This window comes from Leopardus geoffroyi, chromosome A1 (assembly GCF_018350155.1).
Source record: "Leopardus geoffroyi isolate Oge1 chromosome A1, O.geoffroyi_Oge1_pat1.0, whole genome shotgun sequence".
In the NCBI taxonomy this organism is placed as follows: Eukaryota; Metazoa; Chordata; class Mammalia; order Carnivora; family Felidae; genus Leopardus; species Leopardus geoffroyi.
Window position 1 is genome coordinate 140,919,733 of NC_059326.1, and position 13,006 is coordinate 140,932,738.

At 42.4% G+C, this 13,006-nt stretch overlaps 1 protein-coding gene across 3 annotated transcripts in view; it reads left to right on the forward strand.

Annotated features, from left to right (window-relative positions):
• Positions 1-13,006, forward strand: part of S100Z (S100 calcium binding protein Z) — a 48,303-nt gene that overhangs the window by 28,362 nt on the left and 6,935 nt on the right. The window lies entirely within an intron of this gene.

The following is a 13,006-nucleotide window of genomic DNA, read 5'->3' on the forward strand; positions in this document are numbered from 1 at the left end:
TGACAAGACAGGAGCAAGACATGACGTGACATGTCTGAGAAGACAGATTAAGTTAAATCTCTTGAGCAGATCTAGGGAGCCCAAGCTGTACCTTGAAAGTGCTTCTGGATCCTGCAGCCTGGCCAGGAACAGGAAACTTTGGAGCTTAAACTTTTTTCTTAATGTTTATTTAGTTTTGAGAAAGAGCGTGAGCAGGGCAGAGTGAGGGGGGACAGAGGATCCAAAGCGGGATTTGTGCTGAGAGCCGAGAGCCGGACACGAGGATCAAACCCACAAACTGTGAGGTCATGACTGGAGCTGAAGTTGGATGCTTAACCGACTAAGCCACCCAGGTGCCCCGGGAACTTTGGAGTTTTCAAGGTGAGAGTTAAGCAGGATGCCAGGATAGTTACAGGAGCCAGAACAGACTATCTGCAGGACAAGGGGCCTATCAGAACCCACCATCAGGCTGCTCATGGGCTCTGTGTGTGTGTGTGTGTGTGTGTGTGTGTGTGTTTCTTTTGTGGCCAAGGTAAGGTCACCTTTTAGAGAGGAAGCCCCATGGCAACTGCTTCCTGCCCTTGTTTGTGCTCCTCAACCCCTCCTCTCTGGCCCAAAGCCCTCCCCCCTCACACTCCAACTACTAGATTTAGAAACAAGAATCTTCCACCTTGGTTTTTTTTTTTTTTTTTTTTTTTTTTTTTTAATCTTCCAGCTGCATTCTGAAGAGATGAGGTAAGGAGAATGCTCTTATCTAAATTTCAGGGGATGGTGATGGGAGCAGTCTTCCTTCAGAGAGCTGGGGCAGTAAGGAGCCCTGGCTGGGAATCGCACAGGTCTGAGGAAGCTTCTGTGGCTGTGCGAATCCAGACTCAGGGCTTGGCAGGCATGTTCCTTATGAGGGAAAGCAGGAAGAACTGTAATTTATGATTCACAGCCCATAAATCTCTGAGTAAACAGAGTGGGAAGGCCCTGAGTCTGGCAAGAAACTGCTGGAGATAGATTCCCTCCCCTCTTTATGCCTCCTAGTGTGGTAAACATTAAGTACTTCTGGAACCAGATGCCCTGGGTTCAAATCCTCACTTCACTGCTGCAGCAACTTTGGGAAAGCTATGAAACCACTCTGTGCCTCAGCTTAAAGAACTGTAAACCAGGGCTAATAATTCCTCTTAAGATTTTTTTTTTTTTAATTTTTTTTCAACGTTTATTTATTTTTTGGGGGACAGAGAGAGACAGAGCATGAACGGGGGAGGGGCAGAGAGAGAGGGAGACACAGAATCAGAAGCAGGCTCCAGGCTCTGAGCCATCAGCCCAGAGCCCGACGCGGGGCTCGAACTCACGGATCGCGAGATCGTGACCTGGCTGAAGTCGGACGCTTAACCGACTGCGCCACCCAGGCGCCCCAATTCCTCTTAAGATTTTTGAGGATGATGGGGCACCTGGCTAGCTCATTAGGTGGAGCGTGAGACTCTTGATCTCAGGGTCATGAGTTTAAGCCCCGTGTTAGGCATAGAGATGACTTTAAAAAAAATTGTTTTTATTACATTTACTTATTTTTGAGAGACAGAGTGAGAGCACGAGCAGGGGAGGGGCGGAGAGAGGAGACACAGAATCCGAAGCAGGCTCCAGGCTCTGAGCAAGCATTCAGCAGAGCCCGATGCAGGGATCGAACCCACGAACCTTGAGATGGTGACCTGAGCTGAAGTCGGACGCTTAACTGACTGAGCCATCCAGGCGCCCCAAAATGCATTCTAACTAGTATAGCCTATAACAAATTCAAGTCCAAAGAAAGAGCAATAAAATTCGTGATCTAATTTCTCCTCCCGGAAGTGTAAGTATACAAGTGATAGGCAAGTAGCTAGGCTATGCAAAACATTGGCATGTCACAGGAAGTTGTGGGTCTGTGTTGTAGGTGAATGGAAGTAAAACAGCACTGATACGATTCTCAGGGATCTCAGGTCAGGGTTGAGGAAGTATGCTTGGGAATTGGAATTTTATAGCCTGAAGGTGAAACCATCATAGTAGATGAAACTGCCTGTGTTGACCACATAGAGCACTGGAGAATACCCACATTTAAAGGGCAGACATTAGAAGGCAAGATTCCTTTAGAGGCAAGGACACAGAGGAAGAAGAGTTAGAGGTTGGAGGGAAAGCCTCATAGTAAGAGATCATGGAAACAAAGAATAGAAGCCTTCAGAAGGCAGGAATGGGAAACAGTGTCAAATACAGCCAACCAATATAGGACTTGCATATCTCAAATGAAATCTGGGGTTCCATACATCCTCTCTCTGAAATGGATTCGTTAGATAAAAATTCTCTTGATCCATCCCATTCTTGTTTTTAATAATCAAACCTAGAGTCTCTCGAAGAAACTTCCTTACTTAAGGTTTTTAGAAAAAATAAAAATTGTTTATAATAAAATATAACTTCATGAGCTCCTAGGAACATCTTTTGTTGGTTTTTGCCTGCCATTTTCTTTAGCCAGTTTTTAAAAGGGCTTAATGGAAGTTCCTATCTATCCAGAATTTGAAGCAATAAAGATTTTGCTTGCTAAAAGACAGAACAGCCAGGACCGGTTTCAATCTGTCAGTCATCTTTTGATAGGTATAAAGAGGGTGGAGCCTCTCTCTTGAAGCAATCGAAATGAAGTTCCAAAAGTATGTGAAACTCCAGGGATTTCCAAGGGTCTTTTGTTCCTTCTCAGTCTTCAGCCATCTTCTCTTGCCAGTCAAATCATGGCACAGATTGGCTTAGGGAACGTCAGGCCAAGAATAAGGTGAGGGGAAATGGCTGATTCCTCTGAGATCCACTGTGTTATCATCGTAGGGCAATGATAACCAGGGTGGAGGCTAATCATTCCCAAGTCTAAAAACATAAATTCTTCACAAGTAACCCCTAAACTTTTATTTCAAAACTATATGTTTATAGGGGCGCCTGGGTGGCTCAGTCGGTTGCGTGTCCGACTTCGGCTCAGGTCATGATCTCACGGTCTGTGGGTTCGAGCCCCGCGTTGGGCTCTGTGCTGACAGCTCAGAGCCTGGAGCCTGCTTCCGATCCTGTGTCTCCCTCTCTCTCTGCCCCTCCCCCGCTCTCACTTTGTCTCACTCTGTCTCTCAAAAATAAATAAATGTAAAAAAAAAAATTAAAAAACAAAAAACAAAAAACTATGTAAGTGAGTAAGTATGGGAGTTTTTCAACTCCTATTCCTTTACAGGGATGATACATAGGAAATGAACCTGCTAAGGCTATAGGCTGTAAAGAGAAATGTCTCAACTTGGTGGATATATAGAATATAAAAAATCTAAAAAAATTTTCAATTGTAACCAGATGGTTTGCTTTGGCTAAAGAAAAGTAAACATTAAAGCGTATGGTGTCCATGTATTGAGAGCCAAATCAAGGTAGGAGAAATATATCATTATTATATGAACTTGGGAGCTCAGAGTTGACTAAGATTAGGATATCTGAGCAACTTTTACCACCACCAATCTATTTCTGAGCTGCTGGGAAAAGGAGGAGTTTGCTTGCTGAAAATGAGCAAATAACTTTGTTGGAGTCCACGTCTTTTGGAGGCATATGTATTAAAGTCCCTCCTCCCCCCCAAAAAAATGATGCAGGATCTTCAAGCCCTGGACCCCATCCATCTCTGCTGGAAAGTGAGGAGTCTTAGTCACATGAAGGCAAACACCAAACTCCAGGGAATCTAGTGGTCTAGAAAGGTGCAACCATAATTAGGCTCTGCAGCTTTGCCTAAGTTTGTAACTTAACCTGAAACTGGCAAATCCAGTCTATCAGGCCTATTCTTTTTGGAGAGTTTGCTGCTTTCTGGACCAAGGGCAGGGCTCTATGGAGATTTTATCGGTTTAGCAGAGTCTGTCTTGAATGGGGCAAACCACTCAGGGTTCTTAATGGCAAGCTATGGAAGTTGAGAGTAGCTGCTGAAACAGAAAAGGATTACACTGAAATAAATATGACTGGCTCTCAAAACTCTTGCGAGGGGCACCTGGGGGGCTCAGTCGGTTAAACATCTGATTCTTGGTTTTGGCTCAGGTCATGATCTCACAGTTCATGAGTTTGAGCCCCACATTGGGCTCAATGCTGACAGTGCAGAGCCTGCTTGGGATTCTCTCTCTCTCTCTCTCTCTCTCTCTCTCTCTCCCCTTCTCTCTCTGCCCCTGCCCTCCACCCCAATGAATAAATAAACTTAAAAAAAAATTTTTTTAACTCTCGTGAAAGCTGTAAGTAAACAATGCTTGAGGTGATTCTTCTAAGAATGATGTCCAAAACCACATGGCAGAATTGGCTGGATGAGAGAACTCCTCCCTCTGTGGCTGATAAGCACCAGAGGCCGTTCACTGCCCTGTTTGACTTTACAGTCCCTGCTACTTGCAGCCCCTATACGTGCTGTGTCTATACCAGGAACTCTAACCTCATTTGTGGCAGAGAATAAAAAAGATGACATTACGCTACTGAACAAATTTCAGAAACAGAAAACTTTTAGGGTTGCCGTTTATTGGAGGAGGCTAGAATGGAGGGAGAAACCTTTCTCCCTGGAGACTCTGGGATGGGCCTTGTTCTCTCAGCTTCTCACTCTGGGAAGCTGGGGAGGGGCTGCTAGGAAGCTTTTGGAGTTCTGGGTTGTGAATCACAAAAACCGACAACTGAGAAGTACTAATTCACTTGAGTGAACTTTGGAAATCAGAGAAGTTTTATTAAGCAGACATTGCTTGGATGATGCTGAGGAGTGAGAAAGCCGTGCTGCTTTGTGATCTGAGGTGATGTTTTCAGTATCAGAAACAGCGGTTTTCGGTTAAACTGTTAATTTTTTAAAAGCCCTGTAGTAACTCTATTAAGCTATTCAAGGAGGTCACTTGCAGCATTGTTCCTCCCCCTAAATCTTCACTTCTGCTTTGTGGAGAAAAGTGCTGTGGAAAATGGGAAACATTGCCCCCTCCTGTAAGAGTTTGTCCATTCTGAGACCACATATGAGAATTTCCTTTCTTACGTGTGTATTTCTGAGAACTTATAATAGAAGGCACATATTTATTTACATTGCACCATTTTTCTGAAGAGTCATGTAAAAAAGACTAAAATTTTGGAGGCGCCTGGGTGGCTCAGTCAGTTAGGCGGCTGACTTAGGCTCAGGTCATGATCTCAATGTTAGTGAGTTCAAGCCCCACATTGGACTGTCTGCTTTCAGCGCGGAGCCTGCTTCAGACCCTCCGTCCCCTCTCTCTCTGCCCCTGCCCCATTCTCACTCTCTCTCAAAAATAAATAAACGTTAAAAAAAAAAAGACTAAACTTTTAACCAACAAGCTATATAGATGTCTATTGTTTCATAACGATTTACCCAAAATTTTGCTTTAAATATGTATTATCTCATGTAGTTCCTGTGGACAGGAATTTGGGAGCTATGTAGCTGCAGTTGTGGCTTGGGGTTTCCTAAAATGTCGTCCTGCGGTCATGTGAAGGCTTGACTGTGGCTGGAGGATCCCCTTTTAAGGAGTCTCATCACATGCCTGGCAGGTTGGTGATGCTTGTTGGCTGAAGGCCTCTGTTCTTTGCCACAAGGATCTCTCTGCATGGGGCTTGTTGGGTGTCCTCACAACGTGGTAACTGACTTCCCCAGGGCATGTGATCTAACAGGAAGCAAAGCAGAAGTCACAATGTCTTTTATGCCCTAAGCTTTTTTTTTTTTTGAGAGAGACAGAGAAAAAGAGAGTGCCTGTGAGTATGAGCGCAGTGCTCGAGGTAGGGGGAAGGGGCAGAGGGAGAGAGAGAGAGAGAGAGAAAGAGAATCTCAAGCAGACTCCATGATCTCCAAGTTCAGCACGGAGCCTAACATGGGGCTCAATCTCACCACCCTGGGATCATGACCCGAGCAAAAATCAGGAGTCAAACTGAGCCACCCAGGCACCCCTTTTACGCCCTAGTCTTACAAGTCACACACAATATCCTTTTGGTAACACGGATCAGTGATGCTCAGTGTGGGAGGGGACGAACACCAAGGGGTGAATACAGGAGACAAAAGTCATTTTGGTGCCATTGTGAAGACTGGCTACCAGTGGGACCTTGTTTCAGCATCCTGGCAGACAAGGACTGTGGTTTCGGCTGACATTGGAAGTGTAATTGTTGGGCTTCCTAATAGCTAGACAATAAACAAGCTGAGGTTCAGACCTGTGGAATAGATGCATGCCACTTGTCCAAACGCGTTCTATTCTACCTGCTTTTTTTTTTTCCAGTCTAGTCATTGTGACTGGCTAAGGTTCACATCAAGATTCACCCACCTCCTTTGGCCCCAGAATAAATTTGGGCAACCAACAAGCGTTAATATTCTGCTTACCCATCATGTAAAGAACTCTGTTTTAATCTCTATTTGCAGTGAAAGAATTTCCTTAGCTATCTTCTCCTAGTAATTATTTCAGTGTTTAACAGCCTTCATCGTTGGGGAGGTTCTTGTTGCCCTTACTATGTTTAAGCTGTTCTTTATCTCTGTGTAGCAGGGACAAAAAGTCACAGCTTCTCTATCAGTAATCCTTCATATGCTCAGTGCCATTAAGTCACTTCTCTGGTGAAATAATTGCAGTATTAACTTTTTTTCTCATGCTGACAAAGGTGGGGATTATGTATGTGTCTATACGTATATGCACACTTTTTATTAAGGAAAGTTTCAAACATAGAGACTAAAAAAGTAGACTAAAGAACTGCCATGTACCCAGCTCCCAGCTTCACCGGTTAAAATGGACTCATGGCCAGTCTGGTTCAATGTCTTCTCTACCCACTTCCCACCAAACCACCTACCTCCCAGCCACTGAATTATTTTGAAGCGAATTGTAAAAATCTCCTCATTTCATCTGGGGAAATAGGTGTTTGACTTGTAACAGAAAAAGGAGGATGTTATTTGTAAGTACTCTCTACACCCAGTGTGGGGCTTGAACTCACAACGTCGCAATCAAGGGTCATATATTCCCCTGACTGAGCCAGCCAGCTGCTCCTAGAATTCCTCTTCTTTTTTACTGTTACCTTTAGTCTTCAGGTAGAGGGCAAGATGACATATCTTGAATTCAGCAGGTATTCAGCAAATATGATACACCTTGAACCGAGGGAGGTAGGAGAGATCCTTAAAGGGAAAGAAAGGGGAAGAATCTTTCTACAGTTCCTGGAGCAGAGACAGACTTTTCTGGCAGAAATGTGTGGCCAGTCTCCTAAGCCTGTTTTGTTTCTGGGTTGTTGTTTGTTTGTCTGTTTGTTTGTTTGTTTGTTTGTTTTGGACCACAAGGGTGAGGAGAAATGTGCAGTCACAGCTCTCCTTACGGTTCCTGGTTCCTCAAGGGACCCCTGCCCTTCACATCATTGTCCTAATTGTTTTCAGAAGAATGAGAAACAGGACAGCCCCTCCCCCCCCACCCTCCACAGTGAACCCACGTGCTGATCCTTAAACCAACTTTGGAATAAAAAACTTTGTCAAAGGAAAAGGAGTTCAAGGGCATTAACTTGAGGTTGTCCTTTTCTTCTCATGAAGAAGGAGGCCCACTTATGTACCTTATGGTTGGTTTGGTATTTAATAATGTATTTTTCAGTAATATTTGAGCATTTGTCCTGAATTATGTAATTTCTCATGGACTCTATCTAGCACTGGGAAAATATTTGCTGCTTAATAGTGTGTGTAAAAAGAGCTTTGCAAACTCGAAAGTGCCTGAGGAAAGTCAGTGGATAGTACAGCCAAAAATCTATATTTAGGTGGTTCAAATGCTTTGTCAACTCCATGATTTTTAAAACACTCCATTGCATTTTTTTAGTTATAAAAGTAAAAAGAGCTATTACCGAAGATTTAAAATTACCAAAACCAAGAATAACACATGTAGAAAAAAGAAAAAAAAACCTTCAAAAATTCCTATTAACATTTTTGCGTAGTTCCTTTATCTTTTCTCTTGCATATATAAACAAATGGCATAATCATTTTGAACCTAGAATTTTATATACTAAGTATTAAAATTCAACATTGCACCTTAAAAGACATTGCCTAATATGGAGATAGATTATAATTTTAGATATTATACAATTATAATTGATATTTAATTGAAAATACAATTTAATGGTAGCGTTGAAACTTTTAAAAAGCATCCATAATTCTATTAGATAACTATTAAAACTATTTGTATTTTCCTTCTCTTCTACATGTATGCAGATTTTTTCCATGATGCACACATATGGTTATTTTGCTACTGTCATTTATTGTGCTGGGAAAAATATTTTTGCATTTCTGTAGTTTTTTCTTTTTTTTTCTTTTTTCTGTTTATTTTTTCTTCAGTCTTTCTAATTCTAATTTTAAATGGCTGCATAATTTTATGTATTTCTTTATTTTTGTCAGACACACATGGGTTTGAACGTCAGCATGCTGTAATCTAGTTATGTGATTCTGGGAAAGTTTCTTTGACTAGCTTTATTGAGTTATAATGGAGCACATAATAAAGCACACATTTATTTAAAAAAAATTTTTTTTAACATTTATTTATTTTTGAGACAGAGAGAGACAGAGCATGAACGGGGGAGGGGCAGAGAGAGGGAGACACAGAATCTGAAACAGGCTCCAGGCTCTGAGCTGTCAGCACAGAGCCCGACGCGGGGCTCGAACTCACGGACCGCGAGATCGTGACCTGAGCCGAAGTCGGCCGCCCAACCGACTGAGCCACCCAGGTGCCCCTAAAGCACACATTTAAAAGGTATATTTGGATAAATTCTGACATGTGTACATCATCACCACGATCAAGACAATGACCATATCCATCACCCCCAAAAGTTCCCTCATGCTGCCTTGTAATCCCTCCCTCCCACACGCATGTAATCATAGATTTCATCCATGTCATAGCTATGAAAATGTCAGACCATTTGAATCAGGTTAAACAAAAAGACAAGGGGCGCCTGGGTGGCTCAGTCGGTTAAGCGTTCAACTTCAGCTCAGGTCATGATCTCACAGTTCGTCGGCTCGAGCCCGGCGTCAGGCTCTGTGCTGACAGCTTGGAGCCTGCAACCTGCCTCGGATTCTGTGTCTCCCTCCGTGCCCTACTCCTCACCCCCCCGCACCCCCCCACTCTGTCTTTTGCTCTTTTTTAAAAATAAATAAATATTAAAAAAAAAATTTTTTTTAAAGGACAAAACTGGAAACTTTGCAAGGAGGCAGTTTGGCCTCCTGCATAACTTTGGCCTTGGCCCCAGAGGCAGAGCCTCCTAGGATTTTGTGGCAGGTTCAGCAGCCTGGGGGGCTGGGTGGTGTCCCAGTTAATATGATGGCCTATTTTTTTTCACATATTTCCTTTCTTTTAGACTCCTGGGCCATGGCCCCACTTAAACCAACTCTCCTCTTTTTGCCTCCTACCTGTGGACTTGTACTTTTTTCCTCCAAAATAGCCCTTACTTGTAAACTCCCCCAGATCTGAAATTTCCATTTTTCTCATTCTTTGCACACCATCTTGGATGCACAATTATACCTTTTAGCCCTAAGGGTTATGACTCATGCCAGAGATTGAAAAGTAAAACTGTAATAATGAATAGAATATGTAAAGGGACTTAAACAGATGTGTCTTCCTTGCCCACCCTGGGATTTCATGTCACTTGTAAATTTGCGTTCCTAGCCTGACCGAGTCCTTTTGACATTATCTTTGTTTCTGAAAGGCTCCTGGAGGGTGGAGGTTGAGGCTGGCTTACATCACAGATAAGCCTGCTGAAGGGCCAAGAGTCTTACACAATTTCAAGCGCATTCTGGGAATGAGTGTTTCCAGATGCAGTCCTACAGCCTAACGCTAAGGGGCAGCATGTACCAAAAGAAATATCTAGGTCTGCTAAAACCAAGCAGAAACCAAGTAGAAACCACCTTGTTTCTAAATCCCAAGAGCAAAGAAGACAGAGGTCACATTCTTACCTCTCGAATCAGATTATAGCATGACAATTTTACATATATATTCCATTAAGAGTTTTGCCTGCCATCTGAATTCTCCAAGTAAATTCATTTGTGGTTGAATATGATTTAAATATAATACTGCTGAGACATACGTGCTCTGTAAGACTTAGTGCATTTATTAACTTCAACAACTTAATCTGAAAGTATTTAATTCCAAATTCAAACTGCTTATATTATTTGAAATGACTATTTTCTGTCTCTCCCTTTGATGAAACAAAAGTTTTTTATATGAAGTAAAGGCAATCAAATCTTTAGACAATTAAACTAGACAAGGCTGAAATCTTTGAAGATCTTAGTTTCCCACTATGGGTCCTTTGCTCATTAATCCATCCACCAGCAAAGATTTCTGAGCATTTCCCTCCTATTGTTGGAATTGGTGCTAACATTTCAGAGATGAACCAGATATCAAATCTGCCATCAAAGGACTCATTCATGGTCCGTAGAGTGGAGACTATATGAGCAGGCTAAAAAAAAAAGTGATTATAGGAATGTGTGCTAAATGAAATGATAAAAACGATAAAGAGATGCTCCAGTGGATAAGAAGACAGGTGGGCATCTACCCAAAGTGGGAGGTTCAAAGTTGGGAAAGTGCTGGAAAACTTCCAAGAGGAGATATTTGAACTGAGCTTCAAAGAATAGACACAATGAGCTTTCCAGAATGTGCCAAGGCAAGGAAGAATGAGAGCACAGCATTTTGGTCAGTTTTTAGGCAAGGTGGGACTTTTGACTGCGCAGGGGTGAGGGCCGTGATTTGTGCTTTTGCTAAACTGGTCTGACAGCAGAATGGAAATGGAAATGGAGAACAGAAAGTAGAGAGAACAGAAAGGAAGCTACCTCTGTTTTGGTAATAGAGATCAAAATTATGAAGTCCCAAGGTGGGGAAAAATGGAGAGAAATGGGCGAGATCAACTGGTATTTAAAAATAGTGACAGAAGTGGCACATGGGTGGCTCAGTCGGTTAAGCGTCCGACTTCAGCTCAGGTCATGATCTTTCAGTTTGTGTGTTCAAGCCCCACATCCGGGAGCCTTGAGCCTGCTTGGGATTCTGTGTCTCCCTCTCTATCTGCCCCTCCCCAGCTTGTGCTCTTGCTCTCTCTTGCTCTCTCTCTCTCAAAAATAAATAAATAAACATTAAAAACAAACAAACAAAAATGCTTTCCTTGGGGGGAGAGGCAGGATCATGATGCTGAGAAGCTCAGACCCCCTTGCTTCAGCTCTCACCTCTGCCACAAGCTGTGTGATCCTGGGGTAGTTAGTTACCACAGTCTGTTTCCCCATCTGTATAAATGGGATAACGTAGTACCTACTTAACAGAAAGTATTACATGAGTTCAAATATGTGCCTGCCACATAGTAAGTGCTATGTATGTGTCAGCTGCTATTATCCTTACAGGAAAAAAAAAAAAAAAAAAAATATATATATATATATATATATACACACACACACACACACACACACAATTTATATAAGATACATATTATATATGTACCCTTACAAATAAATGTACATGATAGTCTCAACATGTGGTACGCCTTGTTTTTTTCACTTAACGTATCTTAGAAATCTGTTTTTCATTTTTTTTAATATTCATTTTTCAGAGAGAGAGAGACAGAGACAGAGCATGATCGGGGGAGGGGCAGAGAGAGGGAGACACAGAATCCAAAGCAGGCTCCAGGCTCTGAGCTGTCAGCACAGAGCCTGACGCGGGGCTTGAACCCACAAGCCGTGAGAGCATGACCTGAGGTGAAGCAGACACTTAACCAACTGAGCCACCCAGGTGCCCCTGGAAATCTTTTTATATCACTACATGGATCTATCCCAATCTTCACTAAAGTTGCATATTATTCCACTGGATGAATGTACCTACATATATTCAAATATTTATCAGGCATTTTGGTTACACCAGGCCCTGTGTAAACGTGACAGATAAACCTTGCCCTTGGTGCAACTCTTGTTATTTTTATTGGGGTTGTGTTGCATACATAGAATTCAGAAAACATTGGCAGCTTTTTTATTTTGGGTCTTCCTACACAAGAACATTATAAGAAATGATTCTCACCTGAGTGTTGTCAAGTAATTTGCATCAGTTATTATAACATAATATAACATAATATAATACATAATAATATTGCCATAGTATAACTAATATAAGTAATATGTGCTTAAGTTCTTGCTTTTTTCTTTTTTTTTAAATTTTTTTAATGTTTATTTATTTTTAAGAGACAGAAAGAGAGAGGGAGACAGAGCATGAGCAGGGGAGGGGCAGAGAGAAAGAGACACACACACAGAATCCGAAGCAGGCTCCAGGCTCTGAGCTGTCAGCACAGAGCCCAACACGGGGCTTGAACCCACAAACCGTGAGATCATGACCTGATCCGAAGTCAGACGCTTAACCAAGTCAGCCACCCAGGCACCCCTCACCCAGGAAAGTGTTAATGGAGAGGGACAAGGGTGGGGAATGGTGGAGAGAGAAATTTACTTCTATTTCAAACTCTTGAGTATTGAAAATATTATGATTTTAGCATATGTGACATTCTTTTAATAATAAAACACTAATTTAAAAATATTTTTGAAAATTGGACTTTAGGTATCTGTTTAGTGAGAACCTCCCCGGGGGAGCTCCAGGGAGGTTTCAGTGGAGTGTGTGGGTGGTAAGAGGGAGGGGGATGGGCTGGCAGAGGCTCCGTCCCAACAGGCTTGTTGAAAGGAAATATAAATTTTGCTTTTTATATAATTGAATTTCAGTCTTGAGAAGACAGGCAGTGTTTAAAAGCACAGTAGCCAATTTCTGGCTTTAGTTTTTCTTTTTTCTCTGAGTTTTCTGACTTGGAATCCTGCCTCACGTGGTTTCTTACAGACACAGCTGCTCTGGGCTTTTGTTCTTTCTCTTTCCTTCTTTGCTTCCTTGAAAGTGAGCGAGAGCAGGGGAGGAGCAGAGAGAGAGGATATGAAGCAGGCACCGCAGGCACCGTGCTCAGGGCAGAACCCACTTGGGGCTCAATCTCACACACCTTGAGATCATGACCTGGGCTGAAATCAAGAATCAGTTGCTTAACTGATTCAACCACCCAG